Source organism: Triticum dicoccoides, chromosome 2B (genome assembly GCF_002162155.2).
Source record: "Triticum dicoccoides isolate Atlit2015 ecotype Zavitan chromosome 2B, WEW_v2.0, whole genome shotgun sequence".
Classification (NCBI taxonomy): Eukaryota; Viridiplantae; Streptophyta; class Magnoliopsida; order Poales; family Poaceae; genus Triticum; species Triticum dicoccoides.
In genome coordinates, this window is record NC_041383.1 from 495,338,769 (window position 1) to 495,359,924 (window position 21,156).

General features: G+C 41.4%; 2 long non-coding RNA genes across 2 annotated transcripts; both read left to right on the forward strand.

Moving 5' to 3' along the window:
* Positions 1-3,083: 3,083 nt before the first annotated feature.
* Positions 3,084-4,516, forward strand: LOC119367885. The gene is made up of 3 exons (XR_005176464.1): positions 3,084-3,290; positions 3,467-3,573; positions 4,439-4,516. It is a non-coding gene; the product is annotated as an uncharacterized LOC119367885 (long non-coding RNA).
* A 1,104-nt stretch (positions 4,517-5,620) lies between these two features.
* On the forward strand, positions 5,621-7,901 carry LOC119364438. Its single transcript, XR_005174931.1, has 3 exons — positions 5,621-5,806; positions 5,963-7,314; positions 7,399-7,901. It is a non-coding gene; the product is annotated as an uncharacterized LOC119364438 (long non-coding RNA).
* Positions 7,902-21,156: the final 13,255 nt, after the last annotated feature.

A 21,156-nucleotide genomic window follows, 5' to 3' on the forward strand; every position in this document is an offset into this window, starting at 1 on the left:
CGCGCGTGCAGATCAGTGTGCCTTACCTATCACTGTGAATTACTCCCTCTGTTTTTTTGGTCCGCATATAAGATTTGGTCAAATTCAAACTTTGTAAAGTTTGGCCAACTTTGTTGGAAAAAATATCAACATCTACAATACTGAAGCTGTATGGTATGAAAATTAATTTCATGACGCATCTAACAATATTGATTTCATATTGTGAATCTTGATTTTTTTTCTATAAACTTAGTCAAAGTTGACAAAGTTTAACTTTGATCAAATTTTATATGCAACTAAAAAGAAACGGAGGGAGTACAATCATGCTGAAAAGTGTCAGCAAGAAAAGGAGGAATATAACTGAGCCAAAGGCATCAATGTCTAGACTCGTTTGCCTCTTTAGCACAAAGATGTGTTAGGGCATCTTCAACGTTGATCCTCAAATCTAAACGCCAATGATTCAAAACACACTTTTTGGAGCATCAATTTTTTTCACACCTTAACGTATGTGATTTCATCGTGAAAATTTGTACGTGTCTATAAAACACATCAATGATTCCCGACCAACCATTTCAGTTTTTCTAACTTTTTCGCTTTTTAAAAAAAATTACTGTTCACTCATTCTCATGTGAGCTCGAGCTCACAAACTCCATGTCCTGCACACACACCCTTCTATTGCCTATAGCCTTATGCCCATTATACAGGACATGGAGTATCTAATCCGAGCTCAAATGCACTCTCATGAATAATACAATAAAAAAGTAAAGAAATTTAAAAAAATGATACTATTTGGCAACAAACATAACATGAAATGTAAACTCCTCAGCACCACAGTCATGATGTCACATAAGATAATTAAAATTTACTAGAGAGATAAATAGAAGAAAAAATGAGTGCTCTATTGTACTCCCTCCTGTCCCTTTTATTCTGTGTATAATTTCTTTTTCCCAAAGATTCTGCAATGCTCTGCTGTTGAAATATTTCAACGATTCTTTCCAAGAATACCCCTCCATGCCCGCACATGCAAAGCCCGCCTAGGTAGGGTACAACAAGGAGATGAGGGTGGAGAGCCAATGGGCTGCTTGCACATTAATAGGTGCTAGCACATCTCATCCATGCACACAGGGGCCATTATGTCACAAAGCATGCAGCGACACACGTCTTGGTATGCGGGCCTCCTCTTATGCACAGAGTAAAAATGGTCAAAAGGAGTACTAAACCGCTTCTAGTAATTAAAAATGTTCCAATTAAATTTGAAATTACTACATAATCTTGGGGCAGACAGAGAGCAGCGATATGGGTTATCTATCTACACTACTATTAAACAAGAGAACATGTTTCGGGGCGGATGAAACTCTGGCGTTCGCAAGCCCGCACAGCGGAAACAACCGCATCCTCGATCAGCTCCTTAATTTTCGGGCCGATTCCAAATGAATCGTGCCTCCCCGATCCTTCTTTCTCTTCCCAGATCTAGAAAAACGGCGCCACCGCTCCTCGCTTCTCCTCCTTCTGTGCACTTCCCCCCGATCCACCCGAGTCAACCCTGCCTCCAGTCGTCGCTCGCACTCCTGCAAGCCGCCGCCGACCTCCTCAGCCGGTCAACCGCGCCCAACGCCCTCCTTCATTTTCTCCCCCTATCCCCACTAATCTCTCTCTGTTCCCAAACTACAGGACGTTATGGCCACCGGGGGCAGGGGGACGCGGCCGCGATGGCCCCGAGCTCGGCGGCGTGGAAGCCATTGGAGGCACTGACGAGGCCGATGTCGGTGAGCCTGGCAGCGGCGGTCGGGTGCATTGAGCGCAGGTCTTCCCCGCCACGGCGCCCCGATGCTCTGCACCGCCATCGTTGCCACCGGATTCGGCATGGAACAGACGGATCCATGGAGCCCGCGTCGTATCCGCCGTCCCAGCTTCCCGTTGCTCCACCGGCGTCCTGGTCCGTCCTGGTCTTCGTCACCGGCCAAGATCCCTTAGCATCGCCGCCCCGAACGATCTCCAGCCGCCTCCACGCGCACGGGATCGAGCGAGGCCGCGCCTGCATCCCACGTCCGCTTCATCCCATGGGCCGTTAGCCTTCGCCTCGGCCCAGCTGCCTCGCGTCCAGCCTACAGCAGCCCTAAGGTGTAATGTTGCTGTTGATTATTTAAGTGTATTGTCATAAGGTGTAATGTTATAGCATATTTACTTGGAGAATCTCATGCATTATTCATTTGGTATATGTTTTTTCAACTTTTTCTGCTGACTATATCTGAAGGAGCAATCCTCATTTAGCATTTGGAAGCCCAGGTTTTCGTCACCCCGGATGTTGACGGGCGGCAGCTCGAAGGACGTGTGGCCACGATGAAAATGCCGCGGCAACCGGCACAAGCGGCGGGAGCAGCGGTCAAGACCACGGGCATGGCTGGGCAGTGACATGTGCGTAAGCAATGTCGAGCGTGGCGGATGACGCCAAGATGAGATTCTCCATATCGTTATTTCCTCTCTCTCTCTACCAATCCTTCTTGCTTCCCCTATGTCTCTCTCAATGCCACTATATGCAGGTTCTGACATATGCTTTTGTTTGAACCCGGCTTGATTTTTTCTTTGGTAAGATTCAATGATGGTTGATGCAAGCCCATGCTTCTCACAAGTTGGATTGAAGTTTGTTGTTCCTCTATTTGTACTATTGTTTACCTATTACATAGTTCTTCGCTAACATCCGAATGTGATGTTTGAACGGTTTCCCCTATATGCAGGAAGTACAATTTGCATGTAATTTTTTACTTTTAGTTTCAGATTATCCCCTTTTCTGTGTGCATTTACTAGAAGCTTATATGAATCTGTGTCATCTTTCATTGAGTAAAATGTAAGTCAGTTCAAGTTAACATTGAGCATTTTTCAGTTCTCTCTCCTGTTAGGCTAATTTAGGTAGTTTTACTGGGCCATGCATACTTGCTTCATGTCCTTTCTTTCAGACATTTGGCAAATTAAAATTTCTCATCCAATGTTTAGTTATTTTCTCATTATATTTTCCTGAAGGTGTCCAAATACAATCAATTTACCCCCCTGTAAGTGCACCCAATTTGATGTTTTTGTCAATTGTATTATTTAGAAGGCACAGATTTCTAGCAACCATATAATTTAGAAATGGTATGATATATGTTGCCGTCTTGTGACCCCCAGTTGACAAGCAATTTCAAGAAAAAACACCATTTCACTCAGTTTGATTATCATTTTGCAGGCCTGGTATAGCAGAATTAGAGTTGAAGCTCTCTGAGTATACCAAAAAGATGTCATATCTGCAACAGATGGTTCAGGAGCTAGCCTCAAAGGTATAAATTCAGCACTGGATCTTATTTCCTTATTCACACAGTTGTGATTTGGTCATATATTTAAAATCAATTTATACACTTCTATCTGAAATTCCCATGCATATCTTATTAGTTAGTTTGTTGACAGTACACTGCAGTATACTATCTGCACTAACAGGGTAGTCTCTACTGCCCAGTATGACTATAATCCGAACAAAGACTATGCCGAGACAGAGCTGAAGTTGAGGGAACATTGCAATCGTTTATCGGAACAGTAAAATCCTTCAATATGATATACAGTAAGGTGAATATCATTTGTACTTCTCATTATCATTTTCCATGTGTTTTTTAGTTGTGAGAAGATTGAAGTTATTTGTCATTGTACGAAATCCATCCTTTGGCCCACATGATGGAGGTGCCACTTGTTAGAGAGGCTTATAAGTTATAACAAAATTTTAAAGGCACTTTCTACATTTTTTGAATCGTTTATTGGTTTGTTACTCATTTGAATTTCTTGTCTATCTCTGACCTACATGTCATGATCTGGTTATTTGAACTTTTGATGGGATGAAAATAGTGAAAGTTCATTTGTCAGTACACACTCAGTATGTCATAGTACTGCCATAGTTCTATGGCATTTCTTTGAAGTTTCAGTGAACTTATTATTAAAGGCAATTTATTGTCCTGCAACATGAACTTAGTGCACAAGGCACATTTTTGTTTTTTCTTGTGAATAACTCAAAAATAGTCTCCGTACTAAACCTTATTGGTGTTATTTTTGAAAAATTCTGATGGCCGGCAATAATATCTTCTGAACTCTAGCCAACATGAATTAAACACACCGCTGCAAATTTAAAATCAACTGAAATGATGCATATAATGTAACCTCATAAGTAGACCATCTCCGGCAGAGCAAAAACTTCTACCGAATCGACATATATGCTCCACACCCAGGCAGGCGGTCCAGCAGCAGCGCAGTTGTCGTCATCTGTGTCGATGAGGGGCGTAGGCACAGAGATGACGCCAATCGACAGTCAGGAGTAGTCGAGGAGCGGCACTCTGGCCGGAGCCGACACGCATCCCTTAGCCAGCTCTGCTCTAAATTCTGAACTCTTAACAAAACTGTGAAACAAATCTCAGCTGGCTGTAATTGTGCAAATATATGTCAGGTGCAGGCCGGTCAAATGAGGGCACGGGCGAAGAACAACATGACCAAGAGACTGTCCCCATTGGGCCACAAGGTGGAGGGGAAGCAGGCGAGGGTCGAGGCGAGGCAGAACTGGCGGGCACTCTGGTTGGCGCGACAGGTGGAGCGCATCCGGAAGACCGAGCGCATGTCGTCCCGGTTCCGGTGCTGCAACTGGTTCATGTGCTGAAAACCAAACAAAATTCAGATTGCGTCTGAAATGCAACCTGACTGAAGAAGCCTCAAGGTCTCAGTGCAAGCTTCTGGGACAAGATGTACATGAAATTATTTGAATCAATGTGTTGTAGGTGTTGCTTTACTCTATAATCTGTACAGTCTTAATGGTTGTGACCTGAGATTCAGTAGCATGTTATGAGCTAGCGGTAATGTCCTGCTGACTAATGTACTCGGAACTTTAAGTCATCTTTTCTTTAAGCTTAGTGGTAATTCTAGAAAAAAGAAAAACATCAGGTAATACTATGATCTTTTATCTTCACACTTATTGGCACTTATTTTTCGGTGTTATATTTTATCTCACTACTTTCTGGTTGCTTCCTAGCTTTTCTTCAAGAACAAATATTAAATTGTGAATTCATTTGAGACCTTGCCATCTTATAATGAGGAATCTATAAGAGATTGTTCAGTTCATGTGTCTTCTCACATTTCCATTGTGGGGTTTAGATTGTTTTAGGTGAAATTGTGAAGGGGTTGTGACATGGTTGATAACATTCAAATATGGAATTTTGATAACTCATTTATGTGCAAGAGACCAGTAGATGGTAGGATGCCCTGGATATTGATTCGGTAATACCGGAAAAGAGTCTTCGAAATTGTATAGCTATTCTATCCGAGTGGTATCTGGGATAGATGTCGATGATGTACTAAATCTAGGTATATTGTAGGAGATCTCATCAAAATTTAAACTCACGCAGTTTATGGAATGTATTCAAATCATTGCACATATATGTGGATTGAAAATTTAAGCTTTAAAGTATTCGAATTTTGAATTCTAACAAGACGTGCATTGCACGTGCACACTTACTAGTACTACTATATAGTAGCACTATCCAGGCCGTAGGCTCGCACAGATCCTACAGGTTCAACGCATTGAATGCATTTAGCGTGATCTCCAGAAAATGGGCGAAAGAACGTGGGCCCGTCGTATTGCCGAGAGCTACAGTAGGAATATGGCAGAAAGTAGCGGACCTGACGGAGGTGGACTATTAGCACTTGTTGGAAGAAAGATCCAGGACCTTGGTCCAGAATTTTCCCGTCCATGGAGATGGAGATCGAGAAGGCGGCGATGGACGGCGGCGCCAATGGCGATTCCCCTGTAGATCTGGTGTTTCAGGTCAGCGGCTATGGTCTCCCCTTCCTGCACCACCCCTCCCCCTCCCCTCTACCACCCTTGCTTTACTGTGGGCATCCTGCTGACGGCTCCCCGGCGTAATTGTCGGCGGCGTCCATTCTTTTCTCATTAGGTTCGTTTCCCCCTCCCCTTTCACAGGTAGTTCATCTTGCCGGAGGGTGTGCCCCTCACGACGATGCAGATAGTAAGAGCCAGCACGCCGGCGGAGTCTGCAATTAATCCACGAGCTCCCGGGTGGATTAAGTGGATATGTTCTTCTGATTGAAACCTTGGTCCAGCTTAGAACTATACAAATCCCTCCCGTGCCGGCTTGCTCTATTTAGGTTCTCTAATTCATCTCCGGGGAATGGGATCGTAGTTGGCATTGTGAGTTGTTTACCTTTTTATGAGCTCGTGAGTTGATGGACCGCGGCGTGGAACCGGACAACGACGGGAGTATGGACAATGGTCCAGTGGAGTGTGGGGAGTCAGCAGTGAAGCCGGATCGAGGTCGCCCTTGTGGTGTTCATAAGATTAGTTAGACCAAAGTAGTTAAATTTAGGTTGCCTCTTGTCTGTTAAAAAAAGAGTAATACTTCCATGAGGTAAACAATGGGTGAATTAGTCCCTGTAATCATGTCGGTATGAATTGGTGCTGTATCAGACAGGAAGGGAAGGGTATTGTATCGTTCTCCATGCCCGGCAGGGTGCGCGAGATGGAGGGGTGGGGTGTGGTTTGGCCATTCACGTTTGTCATCAGCGGCAAGATCGCCTGTGAATTGTCTTGGTTTATGTATCTTGGAGCGGAACATCGGTTCGCGTGTGGTAAAACAACCAAAGTTGTTTTGGTCCAGATTTTGTGTTGGATCACTGATTTATGGATATGTTTTTTTTCACACACAGTGCGTGTAGGCGCTAATCCGATGGAATGAACACCCCGTCATGGTAGGATGAGGGCCCTCGAAAAATCCATAAGAGGCTTTGCGAGACCGGAGAGGGACAGAGAGGAAGTTGTTAAGCCAGAGTTAGGAACTACATCTGACTCGTCGATAGCCTAGGAAGGTAGGAAAGATGCAACAGTGTTCCTGGACACCAAAAGAACACCTGCAGTAGACTAGCGAAAAATACGATTTGCATTCAAGTGTGATGCTTGTATGAGCTCATGATGAGTTGATGTTGTAAACGTTGTTGCTCTATAACTGCTTAGTTGTAATGCAGAGCTTGTTAATGCGACTTGCTAATCTTTCTTGGTAGCTAGACTGATTGACTAGACATGGTTGTGCACTTGCATTACTAATCTACAGGAAACATATGAGGTTCAAAATTTGAATGAGGGAACAACGCTCGGTCCGCCTAGTCGCTACAAGAGGCCCGATGAGAATCTAGTTTAATCGGAGGAGCAATGACACCTTCAATCAGCTGGGAAAGCTCAGGGGTACTCACGTCAAGGTTGGCTTGGTCCACGCCTGATGCAATTAGCAATGAGGTGTTCTCGCAAAAAAGAACAATGAGGTAAACATATGTCATTGCTGTTGTGTTGCTTTCAACCTCATTTGGTCCCTCCATTTGTGCTGATCTAATTCTTGTTGTTGTCAGATATACTTATTGAGTGAGGGTGGTGGCTTGCCATGAACGGCTTAAGCACGGTCCAGGTGTTTCTCACACAAGGTCCAAGTTTCCTGCCATGCAGACCGTACAGGACCAACGGGCTTCTACCGCAGTAAATGTGAAGCAGATGTGGGCCTATGCACTATTCAATACTGATTTCATCCAAGCAATACAAAGCGATATACAGCTGGCGGCTTAGATCCCTATGTAGACCATGGGTTCAGATAATGAGAGCATATGGTCGTACGAGCCATATCGAATTTCCGCATACAAAGGTTAATTATTAGAGTGGGTACTAAAACATATTCTATTTTATAATATGTTTTATTGTCATCTTCAGATTATGTGCCTCACTGAGAGAAGGCACCCAAAGATGAGGGAAGAACACATCGTCATATGTGGTCTATTTTTAGTTTTCACTAGCAAAAGAGACAGTGCATTGTAATAGGAGAAACAATACGACATATGCCTGTAACCCAATAATCATGATTCAAGACCCCAATAAATCCATGTCCTTTATTTGAACACGGCATCCCATCTCTCTCTCCCTCCCTTCCTCTCTACCTCTCTCCCTCCCTCCCTCCCTCCCTCTCTCCCTCTCTCTCCATTCCTCTCTCTCTCTCTCTCCATAAGATGAACATCAACTTTCCTTTTTCGATGCGATGTTTTGTTGAGGCATGCATGTCTGGTTATTGATGGTTTCTTTTGTCCTCAATCTGATTTTCATGAGATGTTCATTTGCAATACGGATCGGCCTCGGTATGGAAAAAGACGGATTGTGTGTCATTGATTAAAATTGCACCACAAATATAATTTTAAAAATGTTAAATAGGTAAAATAACATTATATTTAGATCGTACACATGGCAATTGATTAAAATTACACCATAAATAGAATTTTGGAAAAGTTAAATATGAATAACATCATATTCAGATTCTACACATTTTTATAATCAAATTTCATATATGACAATTTAAAATTGTAGTTACGGTTTAAAAGATATAATTTTTTGAGCATTTGTTGAAAGTACATGCGGTGCCCCCATGTGTGGTTTTGGTAATTGATGACATTCTCTGTGGACTAATGGTTGCATTGAGTTATATTTGAAGGATTTGTCCATAGGCTTTTCTTGAAGTCCATGTGTTGGTTTCGAGGAGTTTATGAGTTGACCAAGGTGCTATTAAGGAATTATCCAAAGATTGGTCATGTGAGTGTTGAGCTTATTGCAAGCATGTTTTGAAGAAGAAGATTGTGTGATCATTCATGTCTACCTTCAAGACATCATCCAAATGTAGAGAGTTGGAAAGATTCAAGGTCGATCAAGACTAAGTCAAGAGTGAATCAAGTTGATCAACATACAACGTGTACAGGATGTACCGAGGGATCAAGTGATCCCATCGTATGGCAAGCATTGTCCATTACGCTTTGTGTACTAACCCATGGTCTTCGTGAGAATTCTTTGTGGGGTTAGGTTGCGGTGTGCATGTTCAAGTGATGCATCATGAAGAGATCAAGTGCTGGAAGATTGCCGTCCATTGTGGTGACAATGGACTTGTGAAAATGTGCCAAAGAGTGGCTCACCCATAGCGGAGTATGGGGGAGCAATCAACTAGTCTTCATTGAGCGAACACAATCAAGAAAGGTGGTCCAACTTGAGGGAGTCAAGATCGTCATCATCTAGCTCAAGTGGACTTCGTGCAAGGCAAATGTTTTCCCTTGATAGGTTTTATATTTTACCGGTCTCATGGTGATAGTTTGGAGACCGGGTTATAGGATCGATAGCCGTACTATCAAGGGGGGCTCTCAAGTGAGTAGCGTGATCGTATCGTTTGTCCAGAGCTCAAACCATTGCATCCTTGCATCATCTTTCTTGATTCTTATTTTTATTTTCTTTTCAGGTTTTAGATCTTGTGGTTATCTTCGTGACAAGCTCTAGTACATCAAAAACGGATTTCATATGCTTCTTCTATCGCGTTTTCGGTGTTGGAGGTTTTACCGGTCTTCCTCCAGGAAGGGTTCTCACCATTTTTTCATGGGACTTTTCTAATTTGCTTCTTCTTTATATTTCTATCAATATTGTGTTAGCCCATGTCGTTATCTTTCCAACAAACTTGGTTTCGTTGAATTCGGAGTCCGTTTGCAGAAGTTGTGGCAGTTTTGGTATTCTGAAAAGGCTGCAGCGGTACTATCGCGGATTGAGCAGATTTAATTTTTTATTACCGCTCCAGAGCGGTACTACCGCGGCTACTACAGTGGTAGTACCGCTCCGACCAAAGTCTCGTATTAGGTCCAGCGGTGGTAGACACAGATGTATTTTTTTAGTACCGCTTGCAAGCAGTAGTACCGCTACCCTTCGCGGTAGTACTGCTATCCCTAGAGGTAGTACCGTGAGGACGAGCGGTAGTACCGCTCCGGCGGTTCTACTTGCCTTTTGCCTCCTCGCTGTTGTTTTTCAAAGGCTACTACCGCCCTAGCAGTAGTACCGCTCCTTGGAGAGGTAGTACCGCTGTGTGCGGGCTGTGAGCTAACAGTTGGATTTTTTTCCCACCTATAAAAGGGGGCCTTCTTCCCCAATTAACCTTATCCTTTGAGCTCGTGTTCTTACCCTATTGTTGACCTTCTTCGAGCTTGCTATCTCTCAATCCCTCCATGGATTCTTGCTAGTTTTGGGGGGAAAAGAGAGAGGAGATCTAGATCCACATTCCCACCAATCACTTTCTCCTCTATGTGAGGGGAACCCCTTGGATCTAGATGTTGGAATTCTTGGTGTTCTCTTTCTTGTTCTTCCTCTCATTTTCCTCCCTAGCATTAGTTGCTTCGGTGGGATTTGAGAGAGAAGGACTTGGACACTCTGTGTGCCCTCGCCATTGCATTTGGTGCATCGGTTTGAGTTCTCCATGGTGATACGTGGAAGTTACAAGTTGAGAAGCTTATTACTCTTGGGTGCTTGGTACCCTTGAGCTTGTTCCTCTTTGGTGTTTGGGCGCCCTAGACGGTTGGTGGTGTTCGGAGCTCAATCGTTGCGGTGTAAAGCTCCGGGCAAGCGTCGGGTCTCCAATTAGGTTGTGGAGATTGCTCCGAGCAATTTGACGGGTACCGGTGACCGCCCCCAAGGGTTTCCAAAGTGTATGGGTTCGGTGACCGCCCCCAAGGGTTGCCATTTGTACAAGTTCGGTGACCACCCTCAAGGGTCCCTTAATGGAATCACGACATCTTGCATTGTGCGAGGGCGTGAGGAGATTACTGTGGCCCTAGTGGCTTCTTGGGGAGCATTGTGCCTCCACACCGCTCCAAACGGAGATTAGCATCCACAAGGATGTGAACTTCGAGATACATTGTTGTCTGTGCGTGCCTCGGTTATCTCTTTCATGAGCCCTTTCCTTACGCACTTTTCTTTGTGATAGCCATATTGTTTCTTGTCATATATCTTGCTATCACTTAGTTTTTTATCTTGCTTAGCATAAGTTGTTGGTTCACATAGGTGAGCCTAGTTGTTGTAGGTTTTGTGCTTGACAAATTAACCGCTAGTTTTATTCCGCATTTGTTCAAGCCTAAACTGTAATTATTTTAAAGCGCCTATTCACCCCCCTCTAGGCGGCATCCACGATCTTTCAATTGGTATCAGAGCCTCGTCTCTCTTTGTTAGGCTTAACTGCCTAGAGAGTAAAGATGTCGACTAGGGGATTAGGATTCTCTAACACTCTTAGTTCCAATGGCACAAATTTTGATGTTTGGGTGATTCACATGCTTAATCTCTTAAGGGTCATAGACCCAAATTTAGAGCGAATTGTAGATATGGGTTTTTCTCCTCCAAAGGATCCCCAAAGATTATCTTTATAGGATGAGAAAAACTCTTATTTCAATGCTCAAGCTTCTAATGTGCTTTTCGATGCTTTGAGCAATGTAGTTATATTTCAACTCATGCCGTTCCGGGAGGCTGATGAGTTGTGGACAAAGCTTCAAGATAAATATGGTGTGTCCAAGATTTGTAGGGATGATTGGTCTCCCTCCACATCCGTCTGTGTTGCCTTCTCAACTTCTTCTACTTCACCTACATGTGGATTGCCACAAGGTAATGCTATGGTGAGTAGTGTTGGTCATTGCAATGATGATACTGCGTTTGTTCTTGGTGATCCTTCTTCACTATCTTACTGCAATGGTCTTTCTTTGTACTTTAACACTTCGAGCACCTTACATGTTTCACATGCTTGTGTTGATAGTCCTTGCATGTCTTGTAGAAATTGCTTGACTGAATCTCATGATGATATGCTTGCTATATCTTGTTGCCATGATAAAAATGCTTGTATTTCCTCGAGTTGTTGTGCTAACAATGTAGAGGAAACCCGACACTCCATGGAACAAGATGTGGTTTTAAATGGTGCTTCAAGGGATCCTACATCATCATCTATTGCGGGTTGCCTTATGGCCAAGGCTTCAAAGGTATCTCCTACCTTGAACCCCAATATGTCGCTTGTTGATGATGTTGATGCTAATAATGATGAGGATAATGATGAACAGAATGATAATGTAGCTTCCTTAAAAATTAAGGGAGAAGTTATTTTTAGAGCTGTTCATAAGAATAAAATTGCTCATTCCAACTTCATGGAAATCATGTCTATTCCATTGAGGGCAAGAAATACATTGAGGAGTTGGAATCTCATCTTGAGGAGCATGAGGTCACCATTGATAAAATGGAAGGTCATGAGCGTGATTACGCTAATGAGATCGCGGACCTCTCTCAAGCTCTTGAACTTGAACAAACCACCAAAGAATCTCTTGAGGAGACCTTTGCTCTAGAATTATCTAAAATAAAGGAATCTCATGATAGAGCACTTGAGGTGGCCAATGATTTCAAAACTAAATATGCTAAGCTTGAAGTTGCTCATGCTAAACACCTTGAGGATTTTGAGCTCCTCGAAAATGGCTCAAGGGTCATCAAGGGTGAGCTCATCAAACTCACCGAGTCTCCTGATCAACTTAAAGATTCTTATTTAAAAGAGCTTGCCAAGTTGTCCTCTCCTCTTGTTGTTAATGATGATGCTTGTGCTACTAACTCTATTAATTGTGAAGCACTCTTTTTGAAGGAGAATGTTGAGCTATTAGCTCAACTTGAATTGCTATCTAGCACTCATAGGAAATTGGAAGAAAATCATGTAAAGCTCACAAGCTCTCATGATGATCTTCTAGTATCCCATAATGTGCTAAAGATAGCTCATGAGGCTATGATTATCAAGGTAACATCCAGTGAGTCTCATGTGGATACTAACACTAATTCAGGTCAAAATGCTATCTTGCCATGTGCTAGTCCTCGTAATTCATCTATGCATAACATTGGCACATCTTGTGATGAATTGCTTTCCTTGCCTTGTTTCTCTAACGATGAAGGATATACTTCCTCTAGCACTTGTGTTGATACTAACCATGTAGAGGAAATCAAAGAGCTCAAGGACCAAGTCACTTCTTTGAAGAAAGACTTGCAAAAGTGTCATGAAGGGAAGTCCACACTCAAAAATATCTTGAGTGTGCAAAAATCCCCCAATGACAAAGGTGTACTGCTACGTCTTGAGCTTGCGCTGGTTTTCCTTGAAGAGGAAAGGGTGATGCAGCACAGTAGCGTAAGTATTTCCCTCAGTTTTTGAGAACCAAGGTATCAATCCAGTAGGTGGCTCCTCACAAGTCCCACGAACCTACACAAGCAAACAAAGAACTCGCAACCAACACGATAAAGGGGTTGTCAATCCCTTCATGGCCACTTGCGAACGTGAGATCTGATAGAGATAATATGATAAGATAAATATATTTTTGGTATTTTATAATATAGATGCAAAAAGTAAAGATGCAAATAAAAGTAGGTTGAGAGCTTATATGATAAAATATAGACCCGGGGGCCATAGCTTTCACTAGAGGCTTCTCTCAAGATAGCATAAGTAATACGGTGGGTGAACAAATTACTGTCGAGCAATTGATAGAAAAGCGAATAATGATGAGATTATCTAGGCATGATCATGTATATAGGCATCACGTCCATAACAAGTAGACTGACTCCTGCCTGCATATACTACTATTACTCCACACATCGACCGCTATCCAGCATGCATCTAGAGTATTAAGTTCATAAGAACATAGTAACGCATTAAGAAAGATGACATGATGTAGAGGGATAAACTCAAGCAATATGATATAAACCCCATCTTTTTATCCTCAATGGCAACAATACAATATGTGCCTTGCAACCCTTTCTGTCACTGGGTAAGGACACCGCAAGATTGAACCCAAAGCTAAGCACTTCTCCCATGGCAAGAAAGATCAATCTAGTAGGCCAAACCAAACCGATAATTCGAAGAGACTTGCAAAGATAACTCAATCATACATAAAAGAATTCAGAGAATATTAAGATATTTCTCATAGATAAACTTGATTATAAACCCACAATTTATCGGATCTCAACAAACACATTGCAAAAAGAGTTTACATCGAATAGATCTCCACAAGAGAGGGGGAGAACATTGTATTGAGATCCAAAAAGAGAGAAGAAGCCATCTAGCTAATAACTATGGACCCAAAGGTCTGTGGTAAACTACTCACAACTCATCGGAGGGGCTATGGTGTTGATGTAGAAGCCCTCCATGGTGGATTCCCCCTCCGGCAGAACGCCGACGACGGCTCCAAGATGGGATCTCGCGGATATAGAAGGTTACGGTGGCGGAAATATTTCTTCGGTGGCTCCCTGGATGTTTTCGGGGTATGTAGGCTTATATAGGAGGAAGAAGTACGTCGGTGGCCGCTCGAGGGGCCCAGGAGACAGGGGGCGCGCCCAGGAGGGGTGGGTGCGCCCTCCTATCTCTTGGACGCCTCGTTTGCTTCTTGACTTGCACTCCAAGTCCTCCGGATCATGTTCGTTCCAAAAATCACGCTCCCGAAGGTTTCATTCCGTTTGGACTCCGTTTGATATTCCTTTTCTTCAAAATACTGAAATAGGTAAAAAAACAACAATATGGGTTGGGCCTCCGATTAGTAGGTTAGTCCCAAAAATGATATAAATGTGTAAAATAAAGCCCATAAACATCCAAAACAGGTAATATAATAGCTTGGAACAATAAAAAATTATAGATACGTTGGAGACGTATGAAGCATCCCCAAGCTTAATTCCTGCTCGTCCTCGAGTAGGTAAATGATAAAAACAGAATTTTTGACGTGGAATGCTACCTAGCATAATTCTCAATGTAATTTTCTTTAATGTGGCGTGAATGTTTAGATCCAAATGATTCAAGATAAAAGCTTATAAAACATAAAAATAATAATACTTCGAAGCATACTAACAAATAATCATGTCCTATCAAAATAGCATAGCCAAAGAAAGTTTATCCCTACAAAATCATATAGTTAGGCCATGCTTCATTTTCATTACACAAAATACTCCCATCATGTACAACCCCGATGACGAGCCGAGCAATTGGTTCATACTTTTTAATGCGCTTCAGCTTTTTCAACTCTTACGCAATACATGAGCGCAAGCCATGGACATAGCACTATGGTGGTATATGGTGGTGGTTGTAAGGACAAAAATGGAGAAGATAGTCTCACATCAACTAGGCGTATCAACGGGCTATGGAGATGCCCATTAATAGATATCAATGTGAGTGAGTAGGGATTTCCATGCAACGGATGCACTAGAGCTATAAATGTTTGAAAGCTCAACAAAAGAAACTAAGTGGGTGTGCATCCAACTTGCTTGCTCACGAAGACCTAGGGCATTTTGAGGAAGCCCATCATTGGAATATACAAGCCAAGTTCTATAATGAAAAATTTCCACTAGTATATGAAAGTGACAACATAGGAGACTCTCTATCATGAAGATCATGGTGCTATTTTGAAGCACAAGTGTGTAAAAGAGATAGTAGCAATTGTCCCTTCTCTCTTTTTTCTCTCATTTTTTTCTTTTTCTTCTTTTTTCTTTCTTTTTTTCTGTCTTTCTCTTTTTTTTTCTTTTTTTCTTTTTGGTGGGCTTCTTTGGCCTCTTTTATTTTTATTTTTATAAAGTCCGAAGTCTCATCCCGACTTGTGGGGGAATCATAGTCTTCATCATCCTTTTCTCACTGGGACAATGCTCTAATTATGAAGATCATCACACTTTTATTGATTTACAACTCAAGAATTACAACTCAAAGCTAGAACAAGATATGACTCTATATGAATGCCTCCGGCGGTGTACCGGGATATGCAATGAATAAAGAGCGACATGTATGAAAATTATGAAGGTGGCTTTGCCACAAATACGATGTCAACTACATGATCATGCAAAGAGCAATATGACAATGATGGAGCGTGTCATAATAAACCGAACAGTGGAAAGTTACATGGCAATATATCTCGGAATGGCTATGGAAATGCCATAATAGGTAGGTATGGTGGCTGTTTTGAGGAAGGTAAATAATGGGTGCATGCTACCGGCGAAAATTGCGCGGTATAATAGAGGCTAGCAAAGTGGAAGGATGAGTGTGCGTATATCCATGGACTCACATTAGTCATAAAGAACTCATATACTTATTGCAAAAGTCTACTTAGCCCTCGAAGCAAAGTACTACTACGCATGCCCCTAGAGGGATAGATTGGTAGGAAAAGACCATCACTCGTCCCCGACTGCCACTCATAAGGAAGACAATCAAAAGAGCACCTCATGCAACAAATTTGTCACACAACTTTTACCATACGTGCATGCTACGGGACTTGCCAACTTCAACACAAGTATTTCTCAATTTCATAATATCCACTAGCATGACTCTAACATTACTACCTTTATATCTCAAAACAATTATCAAGCATAAAAGTGATCCTAGTGTATAATGCACTTTCTATGATAGTTTTTATTATACTCAACTTGGATGCTCATCATTCTAGGACCAAATTCATAACCATAGAAAATACCATGCTGTTCTAAGAGACTCTCAAAATAATATAAGTGAAGCATGAGAGACTAGCAATTTCTTCAAAATTAATCCACCACCGTGCTCTAAAAGATATAAGTGAAGTACTAGAGCAAAATCTATCTAGCTCAAAAGATATAAGTGAAGCACATAGCAAATTCTAATAAATTCTAATCAAGTGGGCTTCTTCCAAAAGGTGTGTACAGAAAGGATTATTGTGGTAAACTAAAAAGCAAAGACTAATATAATATACGACGCTCCAAGCAAAACACATATCATGTGGCGAATAAAAATATAGCTCCAAGTAAAGTTACCAATGAACGAAGACGAAAGAGGGGATGCCTTCCGGGGGCATCCACAAGCTTAGGCTTTTGTCTATTCTTGAATATCTTGGGGTGCCTTTGGCATCCCCAAGCTTAGTCTTTTGCCACTCTTTATTCCATAGTCCATCAAATCTTTACCCAAAACTTAAAAACTTCACAACACAAAACTCAACAGGAAATCTCATAAGCTCTGTTAGTGCAAGAAAGAAAAACCACCATATAAGGTACTGTAATGAATTAATTATTTATTTATATTGGTGTTAAACCTACTGTATTCCAAGTTCTCTATGGTTCATACCCTTACATACTAGCCATAGATGCATCAAAATAAGCAAACAACACACGAAAGGCAGAATCTGTCAAAAACAGAACAGTCTGTAGCAATCTGTAACTAACACAAACTTCTGGAACATTAAAAATCCTACCAAAATACGACGTCCTAAACAATTTGTTTATTGAACAGCATCAAAAAGAATCAATGCAAAATCTCATTTCTGTGATTTATTGAACTTTTTATCGTGAGAGGAAAGTTTCTGTTTTTCAGCAGAATCAAATCAACTCATATCATAGGTTATCCTATAGGTTCTACTTGGAACAAACACTAAATAAAACATGAAAACACATCTAAACATAAAGTATATGCAAAATTTATTGAATAACAGCAAGGAAAAATATTGGGTTGTCTCCCAACAAGCGCTTTTCTTTGAAGCATTTTTAGCTAGGCATTGAGATTTCAATGATGCTCACATGAAAGACAAGAATTGAAGCATAAAGAGAGCATCATGAAACACGTGACAAACACATCTAAGTATAACATACTTCCTATGCATAGGCATATTATAATCAAACAAATTTTCAAGGCAAGCAAGAACTAGCATATGCAAGGAAGAAGAAAGGGACGATAGCAATCTCAACATGACGAGAGGTAATTTAATAAGATAAAAATTTCTACGACCATATTTTCCTCTCTCATAATAATTACATGTAGGATCATAGGCAAATGCAACAAAATAGCTATCACAAAACATATTCTCAACATGATCCACATGCATGCAAAGTTGACACTCTTCCAAGATAGTGGGATTAACAAACTAAAGTCATGACCTTTCCGAACCCACTTTTATCAAAAATATCATAAGATTGAACATACTCCAAATATGTGGGATATAAAGTTGACACTCTTCCAAACCCACTTTCAATATTATTGCAAACACTATTATCAATCTCATATTCATCATGGGGCTTAAATAAATTTTCAAGGTTATAAGAAGAATCACCCCAATCATGATCATTGAAACAAGTAGTAGACATAGCAAAACTAGCATCCCCAAGCTTAGGGTTTTGCATATTATTAGCACAATTGATATCAAGAGAATTTATAGGAAAATCATTGCAATCATGCTTTTTATTCAAGGAGTTATCGTCAATCTCTTCATAAATTTCATCATCATAATTTTCAGATTCACAAATTTTTAGCAAAGCTTCATAAAGATAATCTAGTGCACAAAACTCACTAGCAATTGGTTCATCATAATTGGATCTCTTAAAAAGATTAGCAAGCGATGAGGATCCATAGATCTTCATTTCTCTGTTTAGCAATAAATAAACAACTATTCCAACCAAACGAGCAAACGAGCCAAGTAGGACACTAAAGCAAACGAAAAGACGAACGGAAAAAGGGCGAATAAAATGGCAAGGGTGAAGTGGGGGAGAGGAAAACGAGAGGCAAATGGAAAATAATGTAAACGCGAGGGAGATGAGTTTGTGATGGGTACTTGGTATGTCTTGACTTGAGCGAAGACCTCCCCGACAACGGCGCCAGAAATTCTTCTTGCTACGTCTTGAGCTTGCGTTGGTTTTCCTTGAAGAGGAAAGGGTGATGCAGCACAATAGCATAAGTATTTCCCTCAGTTTTTGAGAACCAAGGTATCAATCCAGTAGGAGGCTCCTCACAAGTCCCATGAACCTACACAAACAAACAAAGAACTCGCAACCAACGCGATAAAGGGGTTGTCAATCCCTTCACGTCCACTTGCGAAAGTGAGATCTGATAGAGATAATATGATAAGATAAATATATTTTTGGTATTTTATAATATAGATGCAAAAAGTAAAGATGCAAATAAAAGTAGATTGAGAGCTTATATGATAAAATATAGACCCGGGGGCCATATCTTTCACTAGAGGCTTCTCTCAAGATAGCATAAGTAATACGGTGGGTGAACAAATTACTGTCGAGCAATTGATAGAAAAGCGAATAATGATGAGATTATCTAGGCATGATCATGTATATAGGCATCACGCCCATAACAAGTAGACTGACTCCTGCCTGCATCTACTACTATTACTCCACACATCGACCGCTATCCAGCATGCATCTAGAGTATTAAGTTCATAAGAACAGAGTAACGCATTAAGAAAGATGACATGATGTAGAGGGATAAACTCAAGCAATATGATATAAACCCCATCTTTTTATCCTCGATGGCAACAATACAATACGTGCCTTGCAACCCTTTCTATCACTGGGTAAGGACACCACAAGATTGAACCCAAAGCGAAGAACTTCTCCCATGGCAAGAAAGATCAATCTAGTAGGCCAAACCAAAACGATAATTCGAAGAGACTTGCAAATATAACTCAATCATACATAAAAGAATTCAGAGAAGATTCAGATATTTCTCATAGATAAACTTGATCATAAACCCACAATTCATCGGATCTCGACAAACACACCGCAAAAAGAGTTTACATCGAATAGATTTCCACAAGAGAGGGGGAGAACATTGTATTGAGATCCCAAAAGAGAGAAGAAACCATCTAGCTAATAACTATGGACCTGAAGGTATGTGGTAAACTACTCACAACTCATCGGAGGGGCTATGGTGTTGATGTAGAAGCCCTCCATGGTGGATTCACCCTCCGCGACAGAACGCCGGTGACATCTCCAAGATGGGATCTCGCAGATACAGAAGGTTACGGTGGCAGAAATATTTCTTCGGTGGCTCCCTGGATGTTTTTGGGATATGTAGGCTTATATAGGAGGAAGAAGTACGTCGGTGGCCGCTCGAGGGGCCCAGGAGACAGGGGCGCGCCCAGGAGGGGTGGGCGCGCCCTCCTATCTCCTGGCCGCCTCGTTTGCTTCTTGACTTGCACTTCAAGTCCTCCGGATCACGTTCGTTCTAAAAATCATGCTCCCGAAGGTTTCATTTTGCTTGGACTCTGTTTGATATTCCTTTTCTTCGAAATACTGAAATAGGCAAAAAACAGCAATACGGGCTGGGCCTCCGGTTAGTAGGTTAGTCCTAAAAATGATATTAATGTGTAAAATAAAGCCCATAAACATCCAAAAGAGGTAATATAATAGCATGGATCAATAAAAAATTATAGATACGTTGGAGACGTATCATGTACTTGGATTCAACTCCAATAAGAAGAAGAAGTCCAAGAGAAACAAGACTAAGGGCCAAGAACAACTCAAGTATTGGGCCAAGATTATTTGCTTCAAGTGCAAAATTGAAGGGCATCATGTTATATCTTGCCCATTGAAGAAGAAGGCCATTAGTGACAGGCAACAAGGGAAGAGGCCACAAGTTCAATCTCATGCTCAACCTCAAGTTGAAGAAAGGCCACTTCCCAAGAAGACTCAAGTTAATGCTTCTCTTGTTGAGAAATCAAGTGAGAAGAAAATTAAGAGTAGACGTTGCTACTTATGTCGTGAGAAAGGTCACGTCGCTTCTTCATGCACTAGTGGTAACTTATCCAACCCAATTATTATTGATAATATCTATTCTCTTGGGAAGGATAAGGTTGGAAATGTGTTTGCCAAGTTTGTTGGTACTCAAAGTGGTGTCAAGAAAAGAACCATTTGGGTTGCCAAGCCTATTGTGACTAACCTCTTAGGACCCAACTTGGTTGGGGACCAACAAGATCAAACTTGATCAATAGGTGTCGTTGGAGGGCATTGGAGACTTGGCTACATTATGAAGAATTAAGGGGTATTCATCATTCATATTGTCTCAAGCCAAGTCACTCAAATTATCAAGTTTCTATCTTATATCCAATGTGCCTCCTTTCGGTAACTTGTACTTAAATTTTTTACATTGAAAGTGAAAGTGCAACTATCCCTGGGTGGTTTTGGTAATTCCGAACAACATATAGCTCATTGAGCTAATGCTATTTCAAGATAAATATTTCAGGAAAGCTCAATGTTTGGCATGGCATGGATGAGAAACATGGACCCCTCAAAATGCTAAGGACAAAAGGATTGGCTCAAGCTCAAATCACAAGACTCTGCATTTTTCATTTTAGTAATCCAAGATCACATTGAGTCCATAGGAAAAGCCAATACTGTCAAGAGGGGATGAGGTGTTGCTTAATGAGTTTTTTGCTCAAAGTGCTTAGTGATATGCTCCAAAAACCCTCAACTACCTTCTCACATCCACATATGTCCCAAACCAAAAGTCAAACTCGGCCCTACCGAACCTTTCTATCCGGCGC